The sequence below is a fragment of the Gavialis gangeticus genome, unplaced genomic scaffold, assembly GCF_001723915.1.
Source record: "Gavialis gangeticus isolate Ggan-Ray unplaced genomic scaffold, GavGan_comp1, whole genome shotgun sequence".
Taxonomy (NCBI): Eukaryota; Metazoa; Chordata; order Crocodylia; family Gavialidae; genus Gavialis; species Gavialis gangeticus.
The window spans coordinates 35,577,627-35,590,438 of NW_017729033.1; positions in this window are offsets into that span (position 1 = coordinate 35,577,627).

Below are 12,812 nucleotides of genomic sequence, written 5' to 3' on the forward strand. Positions count from 1 at the left end.
ACACACACACACACACACACACACACACACACACACACACACACACACACACACACACTTCCTTTGTCTAAACAAGAAACCCCAAATACTATTTCATTAATGAGGTAACAAACGTGTGCTGGTGACACCAGTACTATTATAAACAACTAACCACAAGAATGAAGGTGATAAAGTGGATTTTACAAGGAGGCTGTTCAATAATGCTTGGCTTCCTTCATCTTAACATTGTTAAGAATACTTTTATTAGTAAATAAGCCAAGAGCCTTTTTTGCTAGTAAAACCATTTGCCCTTTAATGTTAGGTCTCCTCCCTTTGTTTTGCTTTTGAAAAAAAAAAATCCTGCAGGGCCATTTTTGCAGTGCCTATAAACAAATTTATATCAAGATGATATAGTATTGAAATAGCTCTCAAATGTTGATGTAACGTAATGGAATGAGTTAAGCTTTCAGTCTCTCTTGTATGTAAATGGATCCCACATCATGTTTTTTCAAAGATAATGGAGGCATCATCAGGATACTGTCAGATTCTTTTTATATGACCTTTTCTTTATTTTCACATTGGACACAATAGCAAATATTTATATTATTCCACATTTGAATGAAATAAATTAATTCAAGATTTCTGCTCTGAATTTTAGTGTATACAGCCATGAATCTGTTTTTAGTCTCTTTTATTTCTCCAAAGCAATGTCATACACTCTTTCAAAAAAGCTTAATGTAAAGACTACTGATAGCATAGGGCCTCTACACACGTGCCAGATGCCTGCTCCAATGCATGCTAATTAGGATGCATCAGAGAAGACTCAATTAATCAAGTCTGCTAATTAGCATGCTCCAGCTGCCTCAGTGTCACATGTATTCAGCAGGCCCACACTTCAAAATGGCTATGGGGGCACTTTAATTAAAGCTTATCAAACAGGCTTTAGTTAAAACACACCAGCTGCCATTTTGAAGCATGGGATGCTGAATACATGAGATGCTGCGGGCACTTTAATTAGAGTGTTTTTTGAGAAGTGGTCTAATTAAAGTACCCACGCCACCATGGAGCATGTGTAAATATCCCCACAGAGGCTAGCAACATAATGTAATTTTGTTAAGGATTTTCTGTTAAAGGATGTTTAATAGACTTTACTGCTTTCTGTCCATGCACTGAGTAGCCAGTTATAACATCAGCAGTTGTGGACTTTTCCAGTGCTGAAAATTGGGTGTAATATTTCTTTCAGTTACACTAGATTTACTCTGACTTAACTTTGGTGATTTAAGTGGAGTTGCTTCTGATTTCAGTAAGGTTTTTGGAATTGGGTCCAATCTCCTCTTATGAAGTGGTGGTCAGAAATCAGCAGAACTTTCCATGCTTAGTCACATGTCATAAATGTTATCTACTGAGCAGAAACAATCAGTGTCCTGAATACCATAATTATTTTGATGTAGTATTTGTATTACCGTGTTCAACAAAGTCCTGACTGATTCTGTTCTCCAATGGGATATGTGTTACACAAACACCCGGTTTCTGTCTCTAGCTGGTTAGTGAAGTCTAAGAGTCAATGCACTTTACTATATCCACACTCACTCTGCTTAGTCCCTAGATCAGTAAAGTATCCAAGCATGTGATTACCATCACATGCACGTGTATTCAGTGAAAACTGCTACTTGCTAAATGCATCTGAAAATGTGACCAAAGTGTTCAAAATTGCAAAAGTTTTTTATTTTATAAATTCAAAGTATACTGCCAACTAATTAGGTCCAGAATTTCATCTTTTAAGAAAATATTATACTCCTACAATAAATTTTGTCTAGATTGTAAGTATCAATACTTTAAAATCTGCAGTTTTGTAGCTAAGACATTTTTAGATTACTTTGAAAAATACACATTGCATGACTACACATTTCCTCTTCTGTTTCTACAGAAGTAGCTCTTCATCCAGTAGAGGGAGCACAAGCTAACTAAACCTACTTCACAGTCAGTTGAATCATTAATTGAATCATTTATTATACAATTTTTATGATCTCTTTCAAATAAATTATTCAGCAAATATATTTTCCATTATTCACCAATTTATAATGTTGGTGCAATATTTCACAAGTATATTACTTTCAAACTTTATTCAATGAATTTCATGATTATTTAAAATAAGGGCTGCCTATACATGTGCTTGGAGGTGGGGGGAGACATTTTAATTAGAGCAGTTCCTGGACAACCGCTCTAATTAAAATGGCTCACTGTCATGTGTATTACCCCCCGCCCCCGCATTTCAAAATGGCTGTGGAGGCACTTTTAACTAAAGCTTATTCAATGAGCTTTAAAGTGCCTCCACAGCCATTTTGAAATGCTGGGAGCTTAATACATGTGACACTGAGGCAATGATGGAGTATTCTAATTAGAATACAGAGCAGATTCGATTAATCAAGCCTGCTCTGATGCATTCTAATTAGAAAACTAATGATCATGTTTATAGGCAGCCAAAATGTCTGTTCCAAAAATAGTGCAAAATGTCATTCTTGGTATTTAGGGCAAATAAAGATATCAGTAAATTCATTGTTGTCTGAACCATTGATCCATTAAAGAATGGACTTCCATTACACTAAGTGAGCTTTGGATTAGGATCAGTTTTAAAATGAAGCATGCGTTTTAGATGTACAGCCTCTGAATCAGAACCTCCTCGATCTTAAATACCGGAGACTTCAAGTGGGAGAGGAACAGGGGAAAAAGCCTGATCATACTCTGATCAAATCTGGATCATACACTCTCCCTTTCAGCATCCACTTTCTGCCACTCTGACACAGGATCCTGGGCAAGATGGACCTGATCCAGTAAATGGTTCATGGTTTATATATTCATATTCAGAATTACATTTTGTTTTGTTGTCCACACTATGTGTAAGAGTGAAGAACAAACTCAGTAAGGTAATGGTATATTTTCAGTTTTGACATTTGGAAGAGTCTAAGAAACAGGATGTAATTATATTGACTATAGTAGACAATGGCTATAATTTTTCCTATATGCCACATTTTCCCATGATCTGGATACAGTTATGCCACTTCTTTACTCCAGATCACACAGTTCCATTTTTCCCATGGGTAAAACTGTGACTTCAGTCATAATTGACTTGATCCTGCTGACCTTACACAAGCTGCACCTCTATTGACAGTTGGGTTGCTGGATCAGGCCAACAGCATATGAATTTAATATGCCTTGTTTAGGGAGGAACTGTAGAGAGTTCTGACGTGCTTGATAAATTCTAGTGATGATGACCTTGCAGTAGGATTTGCAAAGGACTGACGAACCAATGCATTGTAATTTAGGTTTTTGAACAGTGCCCCGCTCCCTCAGAGTCTGAGAGAGAATTGCATGATATATGAAATGACGGCCTTTGCTCCTGCTTTTTTAATTAAGCACTTTAGCTAAAGGATTTCACAGACCACATTATTACCTGTGGGTTTATTGTTTGATATTAAGAAAAAGGATTCAGAATGTATCTGGTAATGGTCCTTTTTTCTGGCATTGCCTTAAAGCTTGCTCTGACTGCACATCAAAAAGATTTTACATTTTCAGCAAAAATTAGAAAAAGAACAGCTTATGTATATAAGCAGATTGACTCAATTTATACCAGTGTGAATCTGCAGTAACTCTTCTGGAGTCAGAGAAGACAGTTTGACCTGTGGTACCCCAAAACATTAAGTACATTAGAAAAGGGTCAGTCATCCAAAAGGTCAAGTTAAATGAGACATGAAAGCAAACTCTCACCTGCTTAAACACATTCCACTCATGGTAGTTTTGAACCGGCAAGAAAGAACCAAGTTACTCCTAACAGCATCTTTGTTAATTTGGCCCTTTAAATAGATAATTCTATTTTTTTCACATCCTCATATTTCTGAACTTTTCTTCTAGACTTCAAGTCAGCAAAGCACTTAGCCATCAGATTTCAATTGATTAAAATCAAGCATGCGATTAAGTATGCATTTTAGTGAATATGGATTGAATTTGCTGTATGCTTAGACTTAAGCAGATGCTTAAATGCAGTGTGGAATCAGGCCCTTATTATTCTGTTGTTTTCTGCAAGATATTTTTCTCACTCTTTTAGTTTAAGAATGTAGTAAAATTAATCATGCAATCATATATTATACCCACAGTGATGGAAATTAATTAATATTTGACTGAAATGTTTATGAAAACATTGTCTCAACAGGTTTTAAATTGCTTTCTCTATCTTGGTTTTCAATATTCACTATGACTCAGAAAAAAATGGGTTGTGTGGAAATTTCCCTTTTAGCATCTGTTAGAAAGATGCTCTAAAGGCCATTTGGTTCCTACCAATTATAGTGAATGCTGAAAAAAGGGATTGGTATCTGTGACTGGGTTTAAAAGAAACTTGATCTTTGTAATATTTTAATTCTGGATCTACCTCTGTGTGTTCTAGTGCTCTGCATTCTGTCCTAAAATGAAGTAGCTCTCAAAATTGAAGCACATTAATTAGTAACCAGAAATGTATAGCTTCTTTGGTTCCAGTGATTTCTAAGGGATCCATTAACAATGTACCTTGAACAATCCAAGTCTTGATTCCCTCCTCCCTACAGATGAAGAGTGGTAGCAAAGCAATGTACACCAGATATAATTGTCAGTCAGAGAGAAATGTAGGGGGATTTATTTTAGGAAAGTACAACTTCAATTTTTGTTTAGCACTTAATAGGAACTTGTTGCCAGAGGTTGCCCTAGGGGATGTACTGTCTTTTGGCTTGTCAGGTTGCTCCTCTCCCCATCACCCAGAGTGGTACACATTGGACCTGTCCTAACTGGTATTGTGCCTTCCACCCTGTAACTCAAGCAGGGATTATACCTGTCATGTTCGACTAAAACTCCAACATAGGCAAACTTTTATCCAGATTCTGACTCCAGCCTCAGTCTTGCTGATCTGAGTCAGTCAAGTTCTCAAAATGGAGTGTAGACACACCACACTTTCACTAGAGTTGTGCTCTTAGGGCTCATTTTTGCTCTGATTGAAAAGACTAGCAAAGCTCCCAGTGACTTAAATGGTGTTCCATAGGGTACAGGATTAAAGGGCCTATCCTGTTCCTATTGAAGTTGAGAGGGACTTAAGTCATTTAGTTCACTGAAAACTAAATCAAAAGCAAAAGTTATTCCTTTTGGACAAGGTATTTATCTATTTATTTATTCAATTCATATACCACCCTTGCCAACAAAGGATCAGGGTGGCTTACAGTAAGAAAATTGAATAACTTAAAAGCAAGATAACTAGAAGAGAACAAAAACAACTGTAAAGAGAACTAGAATATCAAGATAAAACAGATTCCCCTAAAGAACATCTCACCCTAGCTTGTTTGGTAAATGCCTGCCTAAAAACAAAGGTCTACTTGGTTGTAGAGCATTAAAGAGAGCTCGTGGACAAGTTCTGGTTTTCTGTTGGAAAGAAGCTTTGCACTAGGTATGCTGTAATTTGATGCTTGCAGTATGTCCTGATTATACTAGATCAGATAAACATTCACCAACTTTATACCAAAAAGATTGGAGCCTGGAGATATGTGCTGTTCCTCTCATTCAACCCCTATTAACCATAGCTGTGTCTTTCAGAGGTGAAAAGAGTCAGCTAATTAATTTTACACTGTGTGAATTTAAAAAGCAAGAGAGGCTGCCCTCCCATCCAACACAGTACTGCAGACTTCATTAGCTTTTCACCTCTAGAGGTCACAGGTCAAACCCATATTGGAGACTTGTTCCTGCACATTCGGGTGATGTCCTTGGTGCTAAATTGCAATTAATAAACAACAAAACTGTAATATGTACAGAAGGGGACATATCCTAGGAGGATAAAATATGAGACTTCATTTAAAAAATGACCAATATATTTTCAGATTCTAGACCTCCTGGGGCAGTGCTCTGTTCAACCTCTGTAGCTACAGAACAAAATTAATACAGCTTTCCCTTCCCTCTCTTCCCTATGTGGCTATATATTGTTTTACCAGTTTATGGTAAGTATATTATTTCTTCTGTAAACAGTTTAGATAAATGTGAACAACTAAATAGAAAAATAAGTTTAATTCATCTCTTTCAAGTGACATAACATGTCACAAATGCCTGGTTGTAATGACAGAGAAGAATGCTATTTAGTGTAATGCTATGCTTTGTAACTATGCAACTGCAGTTCATACTGGAGTCTTCTGAAAGGAAAGCAAATATATCTGGCACACATTTTCAGCATGTTTCTTCAGCTATAGGTTATTAAATTGTTTTCTGAGACAGAACTGATGGGAAAATGCAAACTCAAGCAAAATGGAATAATTAGTTGCTAAAGCTTTTTCTGGTTAACAAAAAACAGCTTTATTTTCTCCTCTCTGTCTACTTGCTGTTAACACAAATTGAGTCCCATTAAAGAACCAAAGGCTAAAAGTGAGGAAAATCCACACTTACTTCCTATAAGTGTTGAGGTCTGATCTCTGCATATACTGTTTAGGAACTTTTAAGTAGACTATTCTGTTTTATTAGTGTAATTAGTGTACACAGCAAAGTTTGACATTTAACAGTGTAAACATCTAGAAACCAGAGCCTAGAAAAGAGGTGGACTAATTAAGACATTTTTTGGAAGGGACTTCAACTTGTGAGGCTAGTATACTGCATTTCTTGCCATACAGAAACATAGTGAGGTCCACAGTAGTTTAGCTATTAGGCTTCTGAGTGCCTACATGTGATTCCGTTCCAACCTGTGCAAGTCCCTGAAAAGCTGCTAATGCAAAGGAAGGGTGAAATTTCTTCTCCTTTTCTACTTTTTGGGACTTAAGCTTAAGAGTAGGATGACAATGGGTGGTGTACATGAGATGCGTTACTGCATGGTTGCCTAATTTCTTGTACAGAAAGCACGTGTCTACATGTATATGCGCTTACTGTGCAGTAAAAACCCTTAATTGCATTTAAATTTGCTACCTGCTTTTGCGATTAGTAACAGTGCAATAATGCACATGTAGACATGACCCAGGAACAAATTTGCTGCCAGGTCTAGCTTGAAGCTAGCCCCAGGGCTAGTGGCTGGGAGCTTCTCCTGCTCCATGGCCAGCAGACATTTTGTGCCCTGGGGCACACATGACAGGCAGCCTGAGGGCAGTGCAGCCCCTGTATGCCTCCCCTGGCAGGCCACTGGTCAGTTCATCCTGTCTTCCTAAAGTCCCCTGTTCCTGTGTGTCCCTGCAGTCTTGTGGCTGCTGGGGCACCACTGTCAGGCAGAGGGTTGCAGATCAGTTTCTGCAGGCTGCTGCAGGCCGTGGCCAGGCCATGAGCACCCCAGGGCTGCCCCAACACTTTCTGTAGACCCCTATCAGCTTATCCTGTGCCTGCAGCTGCTGTGGGGTATAGCCTGTGCTGTGCAGCTCCTAGACCCGTGCCGTGCCCCAGTGCTGGGCACCACTGGCAGGTGCCCAGGGCTGGCAATGGCAGGACAGCCATGCTGGGACCCAGAGAGCTGGTGCAGAACCTACAATGTTCTTGTCATCCCTGTCCAAGCCTGCCCCTGCCTGCAAGTGCACGCCCATGCCTTACATCTGGGACTCCAACTGGAGCCAGGAGGAGGTTGTTGATGTTATGGCACTCTGGGGCAATGCAGAGGTGCTGTGCAAGTTCGAGCAGGGCGGGCACTCAAAGCCCACATTTATGAAGCCCTGTTGGGCAGGATGTGGGCATGGGGACACTCCTGGCCAGTGCGGCAGTGCCACATAAAGGTCAAGGCCTTGCGGGCCCAGTGGGTGACCATGACCGACCATGATTTTCAGTCCAGCTGTGTCCATAAGATCATACCCTTTATGTGGCATCTGACCTGCATTTTGGTGCCCTAGGGCCCAGTCCACAACTGTGCAGTTTTTGCTAGCATGGGTGGCCTGCCCAAGCCCCCGCCCTGGCTGACCCCTCCAGTGACATGTCACTGGAGGAGGGGCCCTTGGGCATGGAGCGTCCCATCCTGCCCAGCTCCCTGGCTGCACAGTTCACCAGCAGCTCAGGGAACCCTGGCCAGCACCTGCCTTGGAAGCTGTGAAGCCCCAGGCTCCACCACGAGGACCAGCCAGTAATATTACCACTGGCCATCAGCAGCACCAACTCCTTCCCAGAGGGGGCCCCTGGCCAGGCATCTACTCACCATGCACCACAGGCCCAGGACACAGGGTGCAGGCAGACACCATCATTAGTGGGGAGGGCCATGCCAAGCCATCAGTCACACCAGCCCTGGACATGTGGTAAGCCCCACATGGCGGGGAGAGCTGTATCTACCCCAGCCCCCAACTCTGCCTCTGGCCCCTGCCATGCCCCACTGCTTGGCCTGCCCACAGCATGGAGGGAGGTGGAACACAGTGTAAAACTTTACTGAGTGGGCTGTGCACCCACAGCTTGGTGGCCACAGGCCTTTCACATCCCAAGGAAGGTGTCAATGCCAGCAACAATGATCCTTGGTAGGATCCAATGCTCCTCCTTGGTAGTAGTGGACAGGGACATATAGTGCTGCCACAGGTGGCCTTCTAGGTAGTGGTGGAGGTTGCAGGGCAGCCTGGATTTGCTCCCTGTGCTGTTGTAGCTCATGGTCCCATATCAGATGCACAGGTTTGGCCGGAGCACCATGAGGTTCAGAAGCAGCAAGGCATAGTTGGCCTCAGCCTGCACAAACAGCACATTGTGCACTGGCTTGGGCATGTATAGCAGAGGCATACACAGGGCACAGTGGTGGTGTGTTGGCGGGGGGGAGCTGGTCCTGAGGCACTACCTCCCACCTGCAGAAGCCCCTGCTCCAGCCCCTGCCCCAGATCTACAACCATCCCTAAGCCCAGGCCCATTGTTTGCCCTGGTGTGGAGTCAGAGCTTCCTGGAGCAGTGCCAGGACTTGACATCAGCTCTGCTGGGTCTGGACTGTACCAGACAGAGGCGGAGCCGCCCACCCTGGAGAAGTACTGGTTGCTGTTATTCCTGGGCAAGCCCTTTGCCTGCTGCACATATTGTGCTATGCACACGTGCAGGGGAACAGGCTGAGGCTGGAGTGCTGGCCACCTCTCCCTGGGCTCTGAACCCTAGGTGCCCCCACCCCACAGCCCCACACTCTGGGACAGCAAAACTCAGGTATTGTAAATAGTTTTCACACTGGGAAGGTTTTTTTATTGTTGGTGGGTGGAGAGGGTGGTGGAGGGGCTCTGTTTGTTGGGTGGGGGGGAGTTGGCTTTGTATGTTGAGGGGGGTGTGCTTCTGATTTATGGGGAGTAGCATGTGCAAACAACTGTTATCTCCCATGAAATTGGTGCTGTGGGTGGACAGGGGCTAGGGAGTCTGTGGGTGGCAGGGCAGGCAGGCTAGAGCAGGGAGTGCTGCAGGATGTGGTCCACTAGACAGGAGCCTCCTACACCCAGTGCCCTGGCCATTGCCAGAAGGTGCATGGCTCTCCTGGGGCCTTGATGGTGGGGAGCCACTGCTGCCACTGCAGCTGGTATTCCCACTTCCAGGCCAGCTCCACCTGCGGTGCCTCCTCTGCCCAGGCCTCGCGGAACAACTCTCTTTGGGCCTTACAGATATTATACAGCACACAGGCTGCAATGGTGACCCAGGAGACATACTCCTTGGTGACCTTGAGGCACAGATCCAGCCCAGGCAATGATTAAAGTGGGGCTGGTGGGGGTCCAGGTGGCCATTGTAGGGCCTCATCAGCCAGGGCAGGAGTGACTGCCAGGGTAGGAGTGGATAGCCAGGGTCACCAATCAATGATCATGTGTGGAGTCACACATAATGTCACCCAGCTGCAGTTCCAGTACCTCTAGGGCGAAGTGCCCACTCTCTAGCAGTCCTGTGAAACTGGAGTTTCTAAATATGTGGGTGTCGTGTGCGTTACCCACCCAGCTGGCATTCACATGTTTACACATTCATGTACCCCAGTGCTCTATGATGGCCTCCAGGACCACAGAGTGGAACCTCCTGTGGCTATAATAGGGATGGTTTCCATGGGGAGGGCAGATGACCAGTATGTGGGTCCCATCCAGGGCCCCAATACACTGGGGGAATCCCAGTGCATGGAACCCTGACACCACTGCCTGGGGGGTCATGGACACGGAGGATGGTGTCTGCCAGTACATCCTGGAGGGCACTACACACCTCCAGGATAGCCTTCTCAGTGGTGGCCTTACCCACGCCGAATAGGTGTCCCATATACTGGAGGCTGGCAGGCATGGCCAGCATGAGTAGCACTGGGGCCAGGCAGGAGTTGGCAGGAAGGACCAGGCATATGCCAGTGTCCTGGCACTCCAGATGGGTTGGAGCTTGTGGAACAGGCCCCTGAAGGTGGCCTGGGTGAGCTGGAAAGCATCCATCCATTGCACATTTTCCTAATTTTTTTGGACAGGGTGCTACCACCAGTGCTGGCTAGCACCATAAGCCCAGAGGTAGCGGGATTGGAGGTGCAGGAAGGTGACACTGGCCCCAGTGGTGACTGCATTGGCATCCCTGGTGGCAGCAGCTGCATGGTGATGCTGGCCCTGGGAGGGTGTGCTGTGGGTGGGCAGGTGGTGGCTGGTCATGGGAGAGCTGGGCAGAGTGACATGGACATGGGCCAGGTGACAGTCAGCATGGCAGGCAAGCAGGGCGATCAAGGCAGCCAGCAGGATTTGAAGATGCTGTTCCTTGCTGCCAGAGCCAGGGGCTGGGTGGCCATAGTGCAGGGAGGCAGGGTGGGCACAGACAAAGCTGCCACATGCTGCCTCTACTCTTCCCAGGCTGCTCCTGAGCACAGGAACTAGCTGCCCAGAAAGCAAAGAGCAGGACTGCCTTTTAAGGAGGGCTTCCAAATGCAGGATTCAAACTGGGTGGAAGAGGCTTGCATGTCCACTGAGCCACCCAACAGGTGTAACGAAATCTAGCCCCAAGTACCCAAGTGCTGTAATCATCCTCTACTTAGCTTAAGCCACAGAATGGTCTGAATCAAAAAACCCAAATGCAAAATTCATCAAAACTCATCACTTGGGATATGCTCAGTATTAATTCACAGTTCCAGATTTGATTTTTTTAAAATTTCTATCATGTCAACACAAGATACCAAGTTTAAAAGTCTACTACAAGCAGTGGTATTCTGATCTAATTCCAAATTATTTAAACAATAATAATACTTTTAAAGTTATGTCATTTAAAGGGATGAAAAGAAGGTAGTTTCACAATATGCAACATGTAGAAGCTGAAAACTGTAATAAAACCAGCTTTTAATAGCTGTACATAAAAAAGGTTTGCAGACTAGAAAAATATTGAAAACAAGGAGCTCAGTTCAGAGAACATGATACACAAATGGTTAAGGGTCAAAGAGACATCAAGAGAATAAACTCTGCAGTTAGCCATTTCTATACAATAGGGGCCCCAAAACAATTTATCAGCCAGTGATGACAAAAACAATTCCAACGAATATATACAACCCTACACACAGAACAGATGTTTTACCACTTGCATGCTGGAGTCCTGAAATTTTTAGAATTACTTAGACACTGCAGAAGCTAGGAGGCCTCTGTGTTTATTGCTCCTGGTAACTATAAAGTCAAATACCGATTTGTTTGTCATCTTATTTTTTGGAAAGTTTTACACTGTCTGGTCCAAGATAACTGTGTTGATCTTTCAGATGAGATGTAAAACTGAGGTTTTTACCACTGATATTCATTGGTGTCCCTTCAGGACAATTACATTTTTCTCCTATCACCATCACCACCATTGGTACCACCAATTATGAGTATTTACATCCTCACCAAATTTCTGCCTAATTCATACTTCCTTCATAATAATGTTCTCCCCACCTAGCAACGTCCATGAGTTTGGTTGGTTGTTCTTCTTGTTTGTTGGCACAGTACACCATTGTGTGGGTCCAACCAGGCAGCAGTTAAAGTTGGCCTGCCAGGAGTCTAGGTGGCTGGTGTAGGGCCACATGAGCCAGGACATGAGTGGGTAGGTGGAGTCACCGATGAGGAGGGGCAGGACTACCATGGTGCCCAGCTGCAGGTCTGGTATCCCCAGCATGAAGTACCCACTCTCCACCAGGCTCAGCAAGCTGGACTTCCTGAAGATGTGGGAGTCTTTGATACTGCCCACCCACCTGGCACTCACATGCATGAAGGACCCATGGTGGTCCATGATGGCCTGGGGCACCACAGAGTAAAAGCCCCTCAGCCTGTAACAGGAGAAGTGTCCATGGGATGGGCCGGTGATTCAGATGTAGGTCCTGTCCAGGGCCCGGATGCACTGGAGTAATCCCGGGGCATGGAACCACACCACCACCAGCAGGGGGTTGTGCACTTGGAGCATGGTGTCCCCAGCATGTCCTGAAAGGCCCTGGGCACTTCCACGATAGCCTCTCTAGTGGTGGCCTTGCTCATACCAAATAGGTGGCTGATGTGGCTAGGTCCAGCAGACTGTGTATGATGCTCATGGACAGGGAAAGTGGTTGGCTGGAGAGCAGTGAGTGGGGCTGACTTCTGAAGAGAGCTCCCGGCTGCTGGTAGCTGCAGCTGAAGCCTGGAGCCCCTTCCAGTAGCAGTAGAGGCCCACTGCAGGGCCCCAAGAGGAGCTCCTGCTTTCCTGCATTTGTAGACACTTTCCTGGCACAATCTACTCATGTGTAAACTGGTGCTTCAGCAAATTCACGTGTAGTGGGCATGTCTGCAGTGGGCAATCCCCAGTGGGCATGTCTGCAGGGTGGCTTTACTCATTTCCAAGCAGCCTCCCTCAAAATCCTATTTATGACCTAGCTATGACTGGGTTGGTGACCACACAGCTACATAGTTTCATAGTTTCTAGGGTCAGAAGGGACCTGA